Genomic DNA, 18,820 nt, shown 5'->3' on the forward strand with positions numbered 1-18,820 from the left:
GCTGAGGGCCCCCCTATCCCCAAGTGCACAAATTTTTGTGCACCGGGCCTCTAGTCTGTATATGTAAAAGCCTAACCGACCGTCTGACCGGTAGCTATGATGTGCACTGACCACCAGAGGGCAGATGCTCAACGCAGGAGCTACTGAGCTGCAGTGACTTGGCAGCTGAGGTTCTGGGGTGACACACCCGGAACCAGAGAGGAGGGAGCTCAATTCCGGGGTGCATCACCCGAGAATCTCCCTCTCACAATCCAGGACCCCTCGGGGGATGTCAGAGAGTTGGTTTCGTCCCGATCCCCACAGGCCAGGCCGAGGGACCCCACCGGTGCATGATTCCATGCACCAGGCCTCTAGTAGTTCTATAAAGTTTAATAACTTTTGGTAAATTTATTCCTCAACATATTATACATTTAGTTGCTTTGTGAATCATAGTTTTTAATAAATTTCTATTTTTCCAAGTGTTTGCTACTGGAGTAGAAAAACATTACTGATATTTGATGCTGGTCTTCTAGACAGCAACTTTGCTTAATTTCAAAGTGGTCAAAAGCAGACCATCTTTTATTTCTGGTCTATTATTATTATTATTCTAATAACAATAATATAATAATTATTACATGTTGTGGGAGTAACATCTAGAGAACTCTTGAGAAAAGACTTTGAGACCTTAGAATACTTCACTTAGTCAAGTGAGGTATTAATTGCCTTTGGTTCACATTTACAAAAGCAAAAGAAAGGATAATCTCAGATTGACAAAGAGGCCGTCCTCTAGAATATTAGAAATATAATTAGAATTTTAAAATATTGTATGAAGATACTACTGCAAAGATGAATCTGGGGTAACCACTTGTCAATATATAAATAATTAGATAAGAGTTCAAAAAAAGTATCTGCCTTAAGTGATTAAAAAATAGTGCACAAAATAAATACATACTTTAGAATAAAACAGGGGTCGTCGAACCTTAGATTTAGAAGTGAAGGTGGAATCCAATATGCAAAATGTTGTCTTTCATGCACAGAAGCAATGAGCCTATTGTTTTGATCAGATATTTATCATTTTAGAAGCTGTGAAATACCATTATATTTGACCAGTTGAATAAAAATATAGGTGTTTCCATTCCAAATGATTTTAAAGCATCCAAGGAGACAATATTATACAGGTGATAAAAGGTATATAGAGAAGGGACAACAACAAGGTGTCAAAAAGGGGGAACTAGTGCCATGTAACGACAATAGTGAATATAGTTAATAAATTCCCCAGAAGCTCATATTGAATTAAAGACAATGTTAATAATATTTTCCTTATGCTCTTTAAAACCAAAGTGCTACAAACGTGATTAGAAATAAAACGATTGCTTTTTCATAAACATAAAGTGCACTGAAGAGACAGGCTTATTTGGGAAATCTTTCTGAAGGTTTTTGCTTTCCACGGCAGGATACAAAAGACACGTTTCCACTGGCTATAGAAAGTTTCTAAATCTCATTTATTGTATGTCTCCATCAACTACTTATGTAGTACTTACACATGCCAGCTATCATTCTAAGTGCTTTCCAAAGAGAAACTCATCCCGTTAGTCAGGACTCTGGCAGGAAACCGATGGCACACTCCAATCGGATAAGTGGAGGTGAGCTGATGAAGGGGAATATTGACAAAGGTGTAAGTGGGGTTTAGAAATGCAATATGGGTGGTGCAACATCCCGGCTAACAGCAGCGGGGAGCCTATACCACCCCAGACCTGCCTGCAGCGGCCCCAGGGAGTGGCCAGAGATACCCAGAGAGCAGAGGGTGGCAGACAACCATGGCCACCTGGGGGGGAGGGAACAAGACCCCAACCTCACTCTCCTCCTGCCGCCCCCCCACTCTCCTGACAGGTGCCTCCCATTAGCCCAACAGGACAGAAAGCCAGAGGGCAAAGAGCTCACTGTTGCCCTCTTGTGGGCCCACCCACCAGGGAGCAGAAGCAGGGTGGAGGAGGGTCTGGAGGAGCAAAGAGGAAATACTCAGAACACTCACTAGTCACCCTATTTCGTAGTCACTGTCGGTGCATGAATTTTAATAGCAAGCGACGCACAGAGAGGTTAGGTAATTTGCCCAAGATTGCACATCTGGTAAGTGATGGATACAGGATTTTAACCCAGGCCGTCTGGCTTCACTGCACCAGGCCTATCTCTCTTATCATATTATTATACTATAACCTTATATATCTTATAGCCATGCTCTATCTTCTTATAATGTCTTCTAATGCTGTCTGATGTACTGGGATTTAAATGGTTGAAAAAAGACCACAGTCCCAGTCATTTTTGCCTTCTTTCTACCACCTGTTTAAGGGCTGGGAGGCATTTTTATGTTATTGTGGACACTTAACTACCAAGACTCCCATTATGATTCACAGATCATTTTGAAAATTGAGCAATTTTCATGATAGGCATACTTCCCAGCAGCTTCTTAGGATAGTTGGGAAGATTACAGCCAGAGGAAACACAGGAGGTGAAAATTTGATATCATTTGTAAGTTCAGTTGTAAATTCAGGTGTAAATGTGGACTGTGGGTGTCATTAAGTTGGTATACATGCAGTCTTTTAATTTTCCAATAGAATTGTAGAAATCTGGCAATTCTTAATTAAAGCATAAATCCTTTCTAGGTTTTTTTTGGTAAATATTTTCAAATATTAAAACAACAACCATGAGTTCAATATAAAATAAGTGTGTTCCAACAAAAACAAAAACAAAAAACTAACGCATATTTTTAGGAGAGAAAAATATGTCAGCGTGCTGATTTCTATCATTAGCTTGGATCACAAGTTCAATATAAAATAAGTGTGTTCCAGCAAAAAAACAAAAACAAAAACTAACGCATATTTTTAGGAGAAAGATATGTCAGCATGCTGATTTCTATCATTAGCTTGGTGTTCCTCTTTTCCTTTTTTTTAATATGTTTTTACTGATTTCAGAGAGGAAGGGAGAGGGAGAGAGAGATAGGAACATCAAGATGAGAGAGAATCATTGATCAGCTGCCTCCTGCACATCCCACACTGGGGACCGAGCCTGCAACCAGGGCATGTGCCCTGACCGGAAATCAAATCGTGACCTCTTGGTTCCTAAGCTGACTCTAACTACTGAGCAACACCAGCCGGGCAGCTTAGTGTTCTCTTGACTAAACTACCTACTAGAAGATTCAGGATTGGGGATAAGAATAGGCTAAAATGACTGCCAAGTCCAAGTCTGTTTTCCCGGAAGTTTTTGCATTGTTGAATGCTTTACTGTTCCCCCAGAATGTTTACCATTTTAATGTATTTTATTGATTTTTTACAGAGAGGAAGGGAGAGGGATAGAGAGTTAGAAACATCGATCAGCTGCCTCCTGCACAGCCCCCACTGGGGATGTGCCTGCAACCAAGGAACATGCCCTTGACCGGAATCGAACCTGGGACCCTTGAGTCCGCAGGCCGACGCTCTATCCACTGAGCCAAACCGGTTAGGGCTGTTTACCGTTTTACATCCAGCCTCCTGCCGTCTTGTACATCGTTATTCTAATCTATACTTGTCCACTACCCACTCCATGCCCAGGCCCCGCCCCTTCTCACTCTCTCCTGGACAACACCTTTGCCTTTTTATTCCTTTGAGCCTTTGCATTTTCTCTTCCCTCTGACCTGAATGCCCTTCTCTTGTACATGGTGACTCCTGCTCCTCACCTGGGAGACCAGATGAGTTCCCTAGAAAGAGATTCCCACTCCCTTCTGTGAGCTTCTAGGATTCTGTGTGAGCGCCTCTTCAGCAGACCTTACTGTACTGTGTTAACATGATTTGTCTGTGTATCTCTTTATCCCACGCAAGTCACTTCTTAAAGGCCAGGACCATAAACTGCAAAGAGTTTTCAAAAAGTTGGCGAATGAACAAGTGTTAACGAACCAAATAAAGAGAATTCGTCTTATATGATTCTTGGCCATCATGCAAGGCCAGGAGCCCTTGTTTCTAGGTCTGCGTATATCTGTGTCTGCCACCTGCAGGAGGAGATTCAGAGGATAACTTAATGGCATGAGAATCATACCAGCCTGCTCTGTGTTTACTAAATGTTAGAGTCTATGAGTTAAATCCACGTTTCGTATGGTTCCCCAGTGGATTTAACATTTCCTAGGGCAGTGGTGGCGAACCTTCTGAGCTCGGCGTGTCAGCATTTTGAAAAACCCTAACTTAACTCTGGTGCCGTGTCACATATAGAAATTTTTTGATATTTGCAACCATAGTAAAACAAAGACTTACATTTTTGATATTTATTTTATATATTTAAATGCCATTTAACAAAGAAAAATCAACCAAAAAATGAGTTTGCATGTCACCTCTGACACGCGTGTCACAGGTTCACCATCACTGTCCTAGGTGAACTAGAATTCCCATATTGATAGCTTTCTTAGCATTTTACTTCTTATAATGATGCTCTCAATAAATTCATTCACTATTAGGTATTCTAAAAATCCTTTTTTTTCTTGAAATATTAATGTTTGTAGCATGTAATATTATTCTATGTAAGCTCATTTTTCTTGAATAATTGGTGTTTATTGCATGTAACATTATTATATTTAAGATCGTTTTTCTTAAAATATTAAGGTTTATTGCACGTAACATTATATTTAAAATCGTTTTTCTTGAAATTAAAAAAAAAAAACTGAAAAAAGTATTAGGTATCCTAAAAATTATATTCTCGATTAAAACATTCAAATGGTCCAAACGTTATTCTAATTACCTTCCTCTGAATACGTATTAAAATCAGAATGTGAGGCAGGTCCATGTTATCACAAATGGGCATGAACTTTTGGTTTAAAAAATACTCTTTAGTCCCCTGAGTGTCACAACAAGCACAGCATCTCTGGTTTTAATTTGTGTGTGAGAGCCAAGAATGGGTGAGCCTCGTCCTGCGTTTCCTTTTGGGTCTCAAAAGATGCCTCCATCAATAGGTGTTATTTCAATCTGAACTCTCCAGTTCCTATCCCTGTGGTCTACCTGCCTGCTCACCAGTCTCCACTACCCACCCCCTGCCCCCTACCCTCCATGATCACTACCCACACCACTTACTTTAAATTCCATTTATGTGGAACCATTTTCTTTTAGCCCCTCTACCACTCCCTCCTGACTGCCCCTCCCTTCGCTTTATTTGGGAGTGGGACAGAGGGAGGCCAAGTTCATGTATCATACAGCTTCGGCATGCGGTGCTGGAGCTGGAGAAGTAACAGCCCAGTAGCAGCCTTCACTCTTCCCATCTCCCCAGGCGAATGTGAAGCTTTCAGTGGGGTGACATGTACACTAATTCCACCTGAGGTTTAGTTGGGTGAAGGTCTCTTACTGAAGTCGCCTTTTTTTTTTCTATTTCTCTGTGGCCAGAGGAGCCTCCAGCATTAGTGCCCGGCTGAGATGCTGTCTACGGGAAGGGTGTTTACACCATGAAGGAGTAGAACATTATCCTACTAGTAACCTAAACTGCGAGGGAACGAGGAGGTCTTTAAATGTATTTGAAACTAGAATCAGCTCGTGGTAAAGAAAAGCATTTCATCAAGAGACCTCCACATACAATTTGAGGACTTACAACTCAGTAATATTTTTCTTGGTTTCCAGAACTATGTTCCTATTTACTGAGAATTGGTGACTTAAAAAGTGTTATCTTAAATACCACTTAAGTTGGCTAATGAGTTGGAATCTTTTTCTAAGTTATTAGTTTGACATGCAAGTATTTTCCTTCCCCTCATCTGCCATATGGCATACATTTATTTTTAATATGAATGTGAATGAAAACGGATTTTGTTTAGGGAATTTGGAACAATTTCATAACATCTCTTGGGGGAGTTTGAAATGCCCTGGAGTGAAACAAACGAAGGTTGACAGTAATCTAGATTAATGTTAATAGATACCGGGTCAGGATTAATCGTGTGTTTTTGTGCTTTCTCTCATAAATAGAGTGGTTGCACTGCAAATACTAGTTAATCCCAATGTACTGACAATAACATTTAGTTCTTTAATATTTCTCTGAAGTTAATGCTCATGATGCAACCATGACTCATTTTCTTCTTGTGGTTTATAGCTCTTCTTTGGATGTTAACAGTAAATGAATTATAGTTCATTTGGTAGCTTTTTAAATTGCAGCAACAATATACCCTCGTGGGTTACTTATACGAACAATCATGAGATTTTAAACAAGTAATTTACAACTAATAATTTATAACAAGATGGGCTTTGCTATTAAAGAACAGCACAGCGGAGGAAAAAGCATAAGATGAATGAATGGTAAGTGCTTGGGGCTTGGCTTTCTTCTCAGCAGGCTGGCAAGTCCTGGCCTTCATAACAACACTCGGCTTTCATGTGGGGCGACGTTTAAAAGTACTTTAGAAGCATTAGGTTGTTACCCTTCGCGGCATTCCAGGGCCATGGGCGTTTTCCCTCAGAAGAAGACTATGTGTTTCGTTAGGAGATAAAAGTGGGTTTTGACCTAAGATAATCCACAGGCCTTTGGAAGGGAAATAAGGATTCTATCAGATTCCAGTGGATTCTTCCCTACCAGCTCTCAGAAAAATGCTGCTCCTTCAGCCTAGAGGTGAAGGCAGCGAGGAGGAGCCTTCCCTTGCAGCTTTGGGATGGGGTGAATTATTCCACCCCATGCAAACCCTCAACATACTTCTGTCCCTGACGGATCAACACGTGAACCAGGAGTGGGAAATTGCTGCTCAATGAGTCAGACTCTCAAAAGTGAATATAACTTGTTCCTCCTCCCCGCTGGCTAATTACTTGTGTTCCCCAAGCTCTAATTTTCTACGGAGACAACCACGGGACATCATTTCTGCTTGGGTGAGAGCTTCTTAAAGGCTGGGGTTTTTCCTCTTTGTGTACTCAAGATCTAGAACCTGGACAGGGGGATGCACACACACCCACACACACACACACACACGTTACCAATGAATTGATCAAATGAATGAACATCAGTAAGTCATAGAGAACTATACCCCCTTAAAACCTGTCAATAACGTTTAATATGCAAAGTGCAGCAATACATAAAATCAGGGCTTGCTGCCCTTGTTTCTTATTAATATTAAGAAATTATATTCCTCACCATCTCAAACAGCTAGCTTTTGCTATTACTTTGGAACCCACCCCAGTTTTCCCATATCAGCGAGATAGTAGTCCCTGTAATTCAAGCCACTGTCCTGTAGAATCTTGAGTTTGGGTCCAGCAATCAAAGATTACAGCTACTTTTGTAGTCCCCTTAAATAGTCAAGAGATCTAGCAATGTTGTGGCTTTCCAACAGCCGTGGCAGACACAGACAGAATGTTCTAGAAGGTCCTAGTCTTATTTTTTTCCTTTGCGGCTAGAAATGATCTTTTCATTGTTAAGAACAGCTTTTGAAAATGTTAGGAATGTTGAGAGCAAAGGATACATGTGGGAGTGAAGTGGAGGATAGGGTTGGTCCCACAGTTTTGCAAGTGGATTAGATGCTGAAGTCAAATGTTTCCAGATTATATTGTACTTTGTAGGCATCGAGCGAGCCAAACAAAATAAAAAGAACCCTGCCTCTGCCCCTGCCCATGTAATTTATTCCTGTTTAGTTAACAGAAACATTGCTCTTCCAAATTTCCAGGTTAATCTTCAATTTTGTAATTACATTAGTAATGAGTGTGAATTAGCATAATTAATTGAGAATAATTAACACACTGAATTGAGATTATTTATTCAGGAATTTAGAATATTATAGGGTTCTACATAAATCATCGAAAGATGTCGATTGGACCTGAAATATTAAAAATTTTAGAAATCATTCACCTTGGATATATCAAAACTTTTGTCCTTTAGTCCGTTAAGAAGAGACAAAAGGAGATCATTTCTAAGCAGTATTTTGTCATGCTACATTTCTACTCCTTTCCTAGATTACAGGCTAATTACTAGTGATTAGAATCATAGCTAAAACTATTCCCATTAAAAATACATAGAAACGGTAAATATTGTCTTAATTATCTCAAGGAAATGAGATTAAAGACAGCTCTTCTTTACTAGGGCATAACTGTGTCAAAATTCCATATCTGGGGCATAACTCATGTTTAGATTTAGGGTAGAAAGGGGGATGCAGACTATGATTCACACTTATGACAACACTGTAAACTATTTGATCTCCTTTATTCAGGCTCTCTAACGTACCCCAAATCAAATATAATTTATTTAGTCTTTCCAAATAGATGTTTTCCAGTTTGGCTATGAAAACCATAGTTTCTTATCATGATTCCTATCTAAAGAGAAAGCCTCATCGCTAATGTATCAGCACGCTCAAGAATTGCATTTAGCCAACTCGAAACCTATGCTAAGGGTTCCCTTTTTTGTTCCACTTGAAATTGTGGAGGAGGGATGCTGGAGATGCTGAATGCTAAGACTGATTTTCTTCTGGCTGGGAGAATGAGGAGGCCACTTCCTGATTTATTCAGGAAAAATATATGAGCGTCCTGAATAATGCTGGAAACACAAAGCCCACAGGGAGGATTACAGAGAAAAAACCCCGAGCAGTGACAGCCGTCTCTCATCAAGGAGGTCCTGGCAGGAGGGCCAGGAGAACAAGATGTGGGGACGTTCTAGCTGGGGCCTCCTCCGCCTGTCCATCCTTCACATAAGCAATAAATTGGGAGGCATTGAAAGCTGGGGGGGTTCAAGCAAGGAGTGCCAGGATAGCCAGCCCTGCCCCCTGGGTCCTCCAGACCTACACAAAGTCAGCCACGTGCCCAGTCCCAGGAACCAGAAGCCCAGCTCTTATTTTCCAGCATGTCCACCAGTGTGGATGGAGGAGGGAAAAGGTGACGGTTCAGGGTTGTCATAGTCGTCTCTGATGAGGTCATCGCTTGGGTTCGGGACCCAGGTTTAGATCCTGGCTTTACCACATATTAGCTCTGTGACTTAACCAACGTAAATTTTAGTTTTATCATCTGTAAAATGGGGGTGAGAGTAGTAGCTAACTCACAGAGCCGTTCTCAGAATAACAATAGTAAGGGCTAATGTTTACTGAGCATTACTGTGTCGGGCACTGTGCCAATCTCCTGCCATTCGTTACCTTGTTTTCTCGACACACCCTTATTATTGGATCACTGGTCCAGGTATCTCTGCTTTTCTTTAGTTATTATTTTTAATAATGCAGGAGGCACTGGTGAATCCACTGCCCAAAACGAAAACTAGAACTTTAACAATAACATGCATGTATCTATTTATTTTTTGTTGATTTCAGAGAAGAAGGGAGAGGGAGAGAGAGATAGAAACATCAATGATGACAGAAAATCATTGATCGGCTGCCTCCTGCACTCCCCACACTGGGGATCGAGCCCACAACCCAGGCATGTGCCCTGACCAGGAATCGAACCGCGACCTCTTGGTTCATAGGTTGACGCTCAACCGCTGGCGGGACATAACATGCATCTAAGTAGGTGGTCCTCCATCCCATCCAGAACCCACCTGGGTTATCTGTCTTAATACTAATATTCCTTTCATTTTGTAGATGAGGAAGCTAAAGTTTGTAAGATGAATGACCTTGCCCAAATCCATTCATCTAGGAAGAGGCAAGGCCTTGATGAAGTGAAAAAAACAACAACAACTATGTAGTATCTGACACAGGGCACAAGCATCACAAAACACTCCAGAAATGAGACAATTATCATCCCCATGTATCTACCTAAAAGTACTGTGACGTCACACACTATGGCAGGAGTGGAGGGAAGCAGGAACCTGCCCCTGACCTGGGGTGTGGATGGATGGATGGCGACCAGGTGTGGAGAAGACGACACTAGCGTTGTGCACCGTGCTGCAGAGAATAAGTCCATTATCCTCTTTAGCATGTATCTCAGGGTTCCCGGCTTCTGTTCCCATAAAGAAAGCCCTGGTCTGAGACGGAGGAAACATGTGTGCGCGCCCATGGTGAGCGCACCTGGACTGTACACGGAGGTGGACATTTGCCATGTGACATCCTGGGAGGTCGACAATCAGGATACGTGGAACCTGATTAATCTTCTCTCAGGGGCAGGCATCTCAGAGATTGGACAACCTGTGCTCCAGGGCACCCAGGGGGGAAAGGACATGACGGAGGGCTTCTCATTCTCCCCTCAGCTCAGATATGATTGGAACCGGTAGAGGCGCAAGACCAAAGGTAGCACTCTTATTTTTAACTTCATTTCTCAATTAGGTTGAGATCTTTTTAAAAATATATATTTTATTGATTTTTTACAGAGAGAAAGGGAGAGAGATAGAGAGTTAGAAACATCAATGAGAGAGAAACAGTAATCAGCTGCCTCCTGCACAACCCCTACTGGGGATGTGCCCGCAACCAAGGTACATGCCCTTGTCCAGAATTGAACCTGGGACCCTTCAGTCCACAGGCCAACGCTCTGTCCACTGAGTCAAACTGGTCAGGGCAAGGTTGAGATCTTGACTAACCACACCAGCAGAAATACTCAATGGCAAAAAGAGAGAGCAAGAGAGAGCGCTTTTATACATTATTTTAAACAAATAAGTTGTAGAATGCCACACTTCCTAGTACATTATTTTTGCATCAGTGGCCAACCCCCAAAATGAGAATAGAAAAAGTATTCTCATGAAAGTGTCTTGTCTCACATTTTATTTTATTTTTTTAAATGTACAATTCAGTGGTTTTTATTATATTCAGAGTTGTACAATCTAACAATTAACACTATCTAATTTTAGGATTTTTTCTTTCTTTTTAAAAAGGCATGCTCAGCTCTAGCTGGTTTGGCTCAGTGGATAGAGCCTGGACCTGTGGATTGAAAGGTCTAAGGCAGCGGCTCTCAACCTGTGGGTCATCACCCCTTTGGGGGTCAAACGACCCTTTCACAGGGGTCGCTTAAGACCATCGGAAAACACATATATAATTACATAATGTGTTGTAAAGTTTCCCCCCACGTCCCACGTGGTTCAGGGTTCAGGATCTGGAAGAGGAGCCGCACACAAATGAAAGAGAAGAGACAAGAGATAATTTGGAAATACTGGGGGGCCAGGCGGGCAAGTCCAACTCAAGGGGAAGGACTTCCACTGGTGCTCAGGCCTCGCCAACCTTTTATTGGTTTGGGATACACCCATGGCCCTTAGGCAGGCAATTTCCAGTAACAGACAGACTAGCCTATCAGCAAGGATTTACATAATAGTAAATGGGGAAGTTGTTTCAGCTACTATTGTCAGGACTAACAGTGGGTGCACAGCCCTGACCATTGCCAGAGCTCAAGGGTCGCCAGCCTTCTGGGATCCTTGTCCACACCTCTCTGCTAGTGAACACAATAGGCAGCTTCCCACATATTGTTTTTGTGATGAATCACTATGCTGTAATTATGTTCAGTTTGTAACAATGAAAATACGTCCTGCATATCAGATATTTACATTATGATTCCTAACAGTAGCAAAATTACAGTTATGAAGTAGCAACGAAAATAATTTTATGGTTGGGGGTCACCACAACATGAGGAACTGTATTAAAGGGTCGCGGCATGAGGAAGGTTGAGACCACTGGTCTAAGGTTTATTTCTACCTCAATTGCTGGCTCCTTGTCTCACATTTTAAAGAAAATTATTGCAACCATTTTCTGAACGATTGTAGAGGTGAAAGCTCCATTGATGACAAAGGAAATTCAGGACGCCAAGAAGATGTGTTCTTAGAGAGTCCAGCAAGATGAGGTGTAAGGACCTCAGACGAGTAGCTCCTATTAAAGTTAACAAGGGCCGTGCTGTTAAACCCCTCATGACACTTTGCATATAGCCTGGGAAGTCTGAAGAAAGTGCCGAAGGGTCATCAAAACACCGACATCACTCTGATAAACTTGTCACCAGGTAAAAGAAAATACGTGGATGTTTGCTTCTTTTCCTCTGAAATAGAAAGTAATTATGACTATAAAAACCTTTTACCATAACTAATTAACTATGAGCGCCTCAGAAACTATGTGTCGACAGCGCCGTATGTCTAATTATCTTTTTTCACTTCAGAATGGTGATGTTGAATAATGAAGAAAACATTACCTGACGAAGGCTTTTATTTTATGATGATATCTCTAGAGACAGAGGAGACACAAAGGCGCAAATGCCATCTTCAATTACATCTTGGCCTTGGCAAGCTTTAGCTGGTTTTGATTGGCACGGAAGCCACATTATTTTTAAAAGCTTAGAAAGGAGAAAGGGGAGGGGGAGGGAAGGAGGGAAGGAACGGGGGAGAGGGGAAGGGAAGGAGTGGAGGGAGGGGAGCGAGGGAAGGGAAGGTGGGAAAGAGGAAGGAAGGAAGGAAAGAGGGAAATAAATAGGAAGAAAGGAAGGGAGGGAAGAAGGGGAGGGAGGAAGAGATTGTGGTCTTTATAAAATGACCACTATAGCTGTTTAAACACACTCTATATCAACCCCAGGCATGAGAAACCCTTTTCACATGTAGAAAGTCAGGCCATAGCTGTTTGCCCACAGCCCCCTCTGTTGGGCATTGTGGCTTGGGTTTTGCCAGTTCCATTAAAATGTCTCTCCGCTCCCCGCGCCACAATGAACCACTCTAACTAATGCAAACCAGACAAGCATGGACCTATATGACAGAAACAGGAAGGTGGGCATTTTTCTATGGCATGTGTATAATCTTTTTAGCTCTCGAAGCCGTGGCTCAGATCCATACCTGCAGGCACATATGGGTAGAACCAGACATGTGAGAGAAGGCATTTTCTGCCCTTGCCTGTTCCCCAGCCAGTGCCCACCTTCCAAAATCCCTTCATCTCTGCCTTGCTCAGGAGTAGATTTCAACAGGGGTGGCTATTACGCAGCACTTTCCTTGATCATGAAGCCATCCCTGTCTTTGGATGCTTCATGCAAGGCCCTTTAAAGTCCAGGGAGAGATAGAAACATCAATGAGAGAGAATCACTGGTTGGCTGCCTCCTGCACGCCCCCTACTGGGGATTGAGCCCACAACCCAGGCACATGCCCTGAACCGGAATCAAACCGTGACCTCCTGGTTCATAGGTTGACACTCAACCATTGAGCAACACCGGCCGGGCTCAACAATTAATTTTTTAGTACCATAAGAGTAAAGTAATTGAATAATAACCCAAATACGGTGAAATATATGTACATAATTGAAAATAATACCTGATATTTCGCAATCCAAGTGCTTTCTTATATGACATATTGTCCTGTGCCATCTACTGAAGCATATGGGAAAGGTAATGTGTCGTGCAAAGCATTTAATTAGTAAACTCACTTTGACAGTGCTTCAAGTCAGGATGTGGGGGAGAAGGTATTAAGTGGAATAATATAAAATTTAACTGTGACATGTCAAACATACTCTTGGAGCAGGTTCATAAAAACACCAAAGATGAACAATGATTCAAAAACTAAACAGGGGATCCGTCTATGGCTTACTTAGCCAAACCAGCAATCTGGAAAAGATACCTCTTAAATTTCAACTGAAAGCCTGACAGAGAGGAAGACAGCCTGACCCCCATGGTTAATAAATTCCATAAGGAGAGCACAAACATTAAAAATGCCCCCTGGCTCCATGTCTTCAGCCAAAAAGAACTAATCCAATTGACCGAGAACAAAGAAAACGACCGGGGAATGGATGGTTCCAGAATGTCTCTGAGGTATTCAACACCAAGTCGATCTAAGGCCTTGTAAGTTAATAACAAGGCCTTTCCACATAATCCTGTACTTCGCAGGTAGCCAGTGGAGGTCTTTTACAACCAGGGTAATGTGATTGTCATGCCCGGTGTCAGTCAGAATGTCAGTAACCGAGTTCCAGACCAAGAGGAGTCCCTTGACAAGTCCATTAGGAGGCTCCCCTGGAATACCGACATGTGGGCACAGCGTGGACCCTGGAAGACAGGACTCCTACACAGGTGTGGGGAGTTGCGAGCAGAGGACAGCAGCCATGGGAAGGCTGGTGCATCGGGCTTTAAAAAGCGTACTTAGTAAATAATTAAATGGGAAGCCTAAAAGATATGTCAGGACTAAAGATTAAGTGCAAATTCATAATAGAAATCTTGGAAGCTAACAGCCTTCAAAGCTCCAGTTCTGGGCAATTTACGGATTTGCAGTAATGGTGAGAACCCAGAAGCAATAGGAGTTTCTTTTTAGTGTGATTTATCATCAGCTTTTAATAGTTAGGCAGAGAATATCCGGAGGTTAGGTGGTTAGAGAGTGAATTTAAGTTTCAAAAGGGTAAAGGTGACTACCTTTTTTTATATGTGTACTAGAGGCCAGGTGCACTGATTCATGCATTAGTGGGGTCCCTCGGCCTGGCCTGCGGGGATCGGACCGAAACCAGCTCTCTGACATTCCCCTAGGAGTCCTGGATTGTGAGAGGGCAGTTCTCAGGTGGTGCACCCCGAAACCAGGCTCCCTCCTCTCTGGTTCTGGGTGCATCACCCAAGAACTGCAGCTGCTAAGTCACCGAAGCTTGGCAGCTCCTGCATTGAGTGTCTGCCCCCTGGTGGTCATTGCGCATCATAGCTACTGATCAGATGGTCAAATGGTCCGACAGTCACTTAGGCTTTTATATATATAGATAATACATAATATTAAATGAATATTTTAAACTGGATTCCTTTCTAAAAAATGGTCCAAGAGCTGTGTGTGTGTGTGTCAATTTTCCAGTGCAAATATTGTACAAGATAAGATCTTTGCAGATTTGATATTGAGAAAAGCAAAAATACCATTAGTTGAACACATAACATTCCAGTCACAGTACTAGTAGTCAACACACATTCTTTCATTCTCATTTTGATGTTACAAGGTAGGAAGAATTAGCTGCAAATACAAAACTAGGGAATGCCGGCGCAGAGAGTACAGCATGCTGCTCTAGCTCCTGACCCCTCAAAATCCGCGCACAGACCAGCAACATCAGCACCATGTGGGAAATGACTGGAAATTCACAATCTCAGGCCCCAGTCCAGACACACGGATCAGAATCTGCCTCCTCGGGAGCTATAGACTTATGCCAGGTCCCTTCTATGGGTCACTTGCATGAGTTCTCAGAGAGAAGCTGGGGAAAAGGCAGACCAGTGATGTGACCAGGCTCAGGGCCAGCCAACCATCCCTGCCACGCAAATGAGCAGCAGCCGAAGGGCCCTCGTCCAGAAAGTGCACACACAGCAGGTTCCTAGAGAAAGTCACCTGGTGAAAAGTGAAGAAATGAGACACTGTTGGCTGGCTCTGGCAGGGAGCACCGGAGCTCATGGACTCTCAGGCAGTCATTCCACAAAAAATTACTGAGCAACAACCCTCTATGACGAAATAGAGGTTAAGACAGTAGGTTCTGGAGCCAGACGGCTGGGTTTCATTTCAGATCCGCTTCCTAAGCTTGGGCGACTCACTTCATCTCTTCCTCTCAAGTTTCTTCATTTGTAAGACGGGGATGTCGAGAGAACTGTGGGGAGGCATGCAGAAAGAGCCACCATTATTTTCCGTGTTGTGCGGGGGGCTACGTAGAGTGTAGAACAAGACTAACATGACCTCTGCTTTCCCATCAAGGAGCTTGGCGTTTGGAGGGGAGGCCGATCTGATTAGGTATAATTGTGATAAGTGCTACACGAGACTACAGGGCAGGCCCTGGCCCTGGCCAGGTAGCTCAGTTGGTTAGATCATCGTCCTAATATGCCACGGTTGTGGGTTCAATCCCAAGTCAGGGCACATACGAGAATCAACCAATAGATGCATAAGGAAGTGGAACAACAAATGGATGTTTCCCTCTCTCTCTCCCTCCTTCCCTTCCTCCCTTCTTCTCTTTCTCTAAAATCAATCAATAAAAAAAGAATACAGGGCACTGTGGAAATAGGTAAGAAGAGTCCAACTTTGTCGCAGGAGTCGGGCTATTTCTTGTCATTGACCTTTTATTGTGGTCTGAAGTTTGAGTGGGCAGGGACTTCCTGATAAACAGCAGCACTGCAAACCCTAATGATGACGTGGCCACTGAAGAGCCTGAAAGGTGGCGTGTAGGGGTGAGCGCAGAGAGCCAGGTGGTTCTGGCACAAGGGAGGAATAAGCAACCGGGGAGCACCCTGTAGGATACCTGGATGAGCCGGAAACAGAGCAGAACGTGTTCTCTGTACTGCAGAGAATTCCAAAGAATGGGAAGCCTTCCGTTGCTGGAATTAAAGAGTGAACCAGTGAGCTCTGCTGTGGTTCCCCTCCTAGAAGTTATTAATCTCAGTAACCCCAAGGCTTGGAGACACGTATCAACTTGTGCTTAGCTAACTACACAGGGCGTCCCCCAAAACTGTATATACGCCTTAATGGCTGGTTTCTGTTACATTCTGAAAATGAAATGTAGCTTAATAAACACGGCCTTTATAATTATTCAAAGTGTGTATGGGGATACCCTGTAGAGGCAGATGATTACACACGGAAATATTTCTAGGTATATGTTTATACACGGTTTAGTACAGTGATGGTGAACCTATGACACGTGTGTCAGAGGTGACACGCGAACTCATTTTTTTGATTTTTCATTGTTAAATGGCATTTAAATATACAAAATAAATATCAAAAATATAAGTCTTTGTTTTACTATGGTTGCAAATATCAAAAAATTTCTATATGTGACACGGCACCAGAGTTAAGTTAGGGTTTTTCAAAATGCTGACACGCCGAGCTCAAAAGGTTCGCCATCACTGGTTCAGTATATACACTGAACAACTGAGAGGTGCTAGAAGCCATGACACCCCAATAGCTCTGAGCGCACCTAGCGCCCAGATTTTGGTTTCAGTCTCCAGTGAAGGGAACCAGCGCTCCTTAGAGGAATAGCTGGTTCTAGCAGCAGGGCAGGAAACATACCAGGTGACACCAGAGCATCTCATCTCAGAGTGCCAGAGAGGCCACACAGTCCCTCTGCGGACTATGCCTCCAGGATAAAGCCAGAGGGAACACTCACTTCCTTGTTTCCCAAAAAAGAACTAGACCCCACGCCCAAGCAATAAATAAATCCACGGGGCCTTCTCTTGCTTTCTGCACTGACTCCTTGGCAAGGATTTTCTCTTTCCTTGTCTCCCAGCAGTGCGACTAACTTTCCGCCCCTCCCTGGCTCCACTTAGAAGCTCTGGCTGAGACATCTGCTGAGGACAGCCCTCTGAATGTGTTTCAGATTTGGTAGTTGAGCGCTTGGATGTCATATTTTCATTCCTGGCTCTCTCCGCAGGGGAAGTGAGGAACAGGCCCCTCTGTCGTAAATGTGAGATGAAAATAACAGTGTGTTGGGCAGAGCCTGCGAGAGGCTACAAGAATAAGCCCCCTGGATTATAAATAATTCAAGGCCTATTAGTGTTTGTACATTGACATCCTGTCCATATACAGAATATTCTTACGAGGGAGAGATTTCCATTCTGAGGCTCAAAGCCCGTGGTGAAGTGCCTACACACAAATTTTCTTTTAATCATTTCTCCCCACCCCCCCAGCTGGGAATGATTTATAATGGGGCAATTTTAGAGGTATTAGGTGCAAAATTTTAAATTCTTCATATTGTAGATGAGAAAACCAAGGTGGAGAGCTGCCTTGCTGCTGCATATACAGTATATGAAGATTTCATAAAAATGCCATTTACGCAAGATGAAAACCTTATTGTCGCTTAGAAGAATTATTTAATATTTTTAAAGTCTTAATAAACATTGGCTCTTAATAAAACTTTATTATAAAACCTCTGGGATAGAAGGGATCTAGATGGATCTGTGGTTTATCTCTACACAGTTCGGCAAGGAAACAAGGGTACCGTCACCCTTTCTCGCATCCCAGGTTAACGGCTAAGTACAAGGGGTGGGACATTGAAGCTCTGTGATATGTTGGCGTAATTCTAGAAAAAGATGATACATGAAAGTCCAAACTTCCCAAACAGGTACATTATGGGACAATTCTTTTTTTTTTTTTTTATCCTCACCCAAGGATATTTTTCCATTGATTTCTAGAGAGAATAGAAGAGAGAGGGAAAGACAGAGAAACACTGACATGCGAGAAACACACTGACTGGTTGCCTCATGTATGCGCCCTGACCAGGGTCGGGGCTGAGGAGGAACCTGCAACCACAGTCCATGCCTTTGATCTGAATCGAACCCAGAATCCTTAGGCCCGCAGGCCGATGCTCTATCCACTGAGCTAAACCAGCCACAGCAGGATAATTCTTTATAATGGAAAAAATTATCTAACAAAATTAATTATTCCAGGGCTCATTCCTATAACAATCTATCCAGTATATCTAAAAATCATTTGCATCAAAAAGTTCTATGTAAGCTCCATATGACTGAAATGAGAAGGGAAGTTTACTAGCACCTGGTTATAAATGCAAACACCAAGGAATTCATTAACCCGGACACAATGCAAACTCTCTTCTAACTTATTTATGTTTCCTTAAAGTGCAATTTGTTTAATTTTCTTTTTTCAAGGTGTTTGCTCAGCAAGTTATACCTGTAATCTTCTCTGGTCTTTTGAAAAGGAAGAGATAAAACTCCAGCTTCAGCAAAGAGCCCCTGAATAAACTGAAGTCTGTATTTTACTGTCAACGGAGTTCAGCAAATGCATGATCTTTCCTGCACAGAGACTCCTGCCTCGTATCCTTGTCATCAAACTGTCACGAGAACTGTTTCCTGCCATCGTGGGTCAAGACAATTACAATATGGTTTTTTCTGAACTTTGAAGAACTTGCCATAACAGAGACCTATCAAATTGCACAGATATTTTCAGGGGCATTTCTCGAATGTTTTGTGCTTAAAAGAAAGTTCTTGAAGTGCAGAGGTTGATGATGGCAGAAGTTCAGCGCTCTGCTAGATGTTTCATTTCCCTACCGTCTCTCACCAGAGACTCT

The sequence above is a fragment of the Myotis davidii genome, unplaced genomic scaffold (assembly GCF_000327345.1).
Source record: "Myotis davidii unplaced genomic scaffold, ASM32734v1 scaffold72, whole genome shotgun sequence".
Taxonomy (NCBI): domain Eukaryota; kingdom Metazoa; phylum Chordata; class Mammalia; order Chiroptera; family Vespertilionidae; genus Myotis; species Myotis davidii.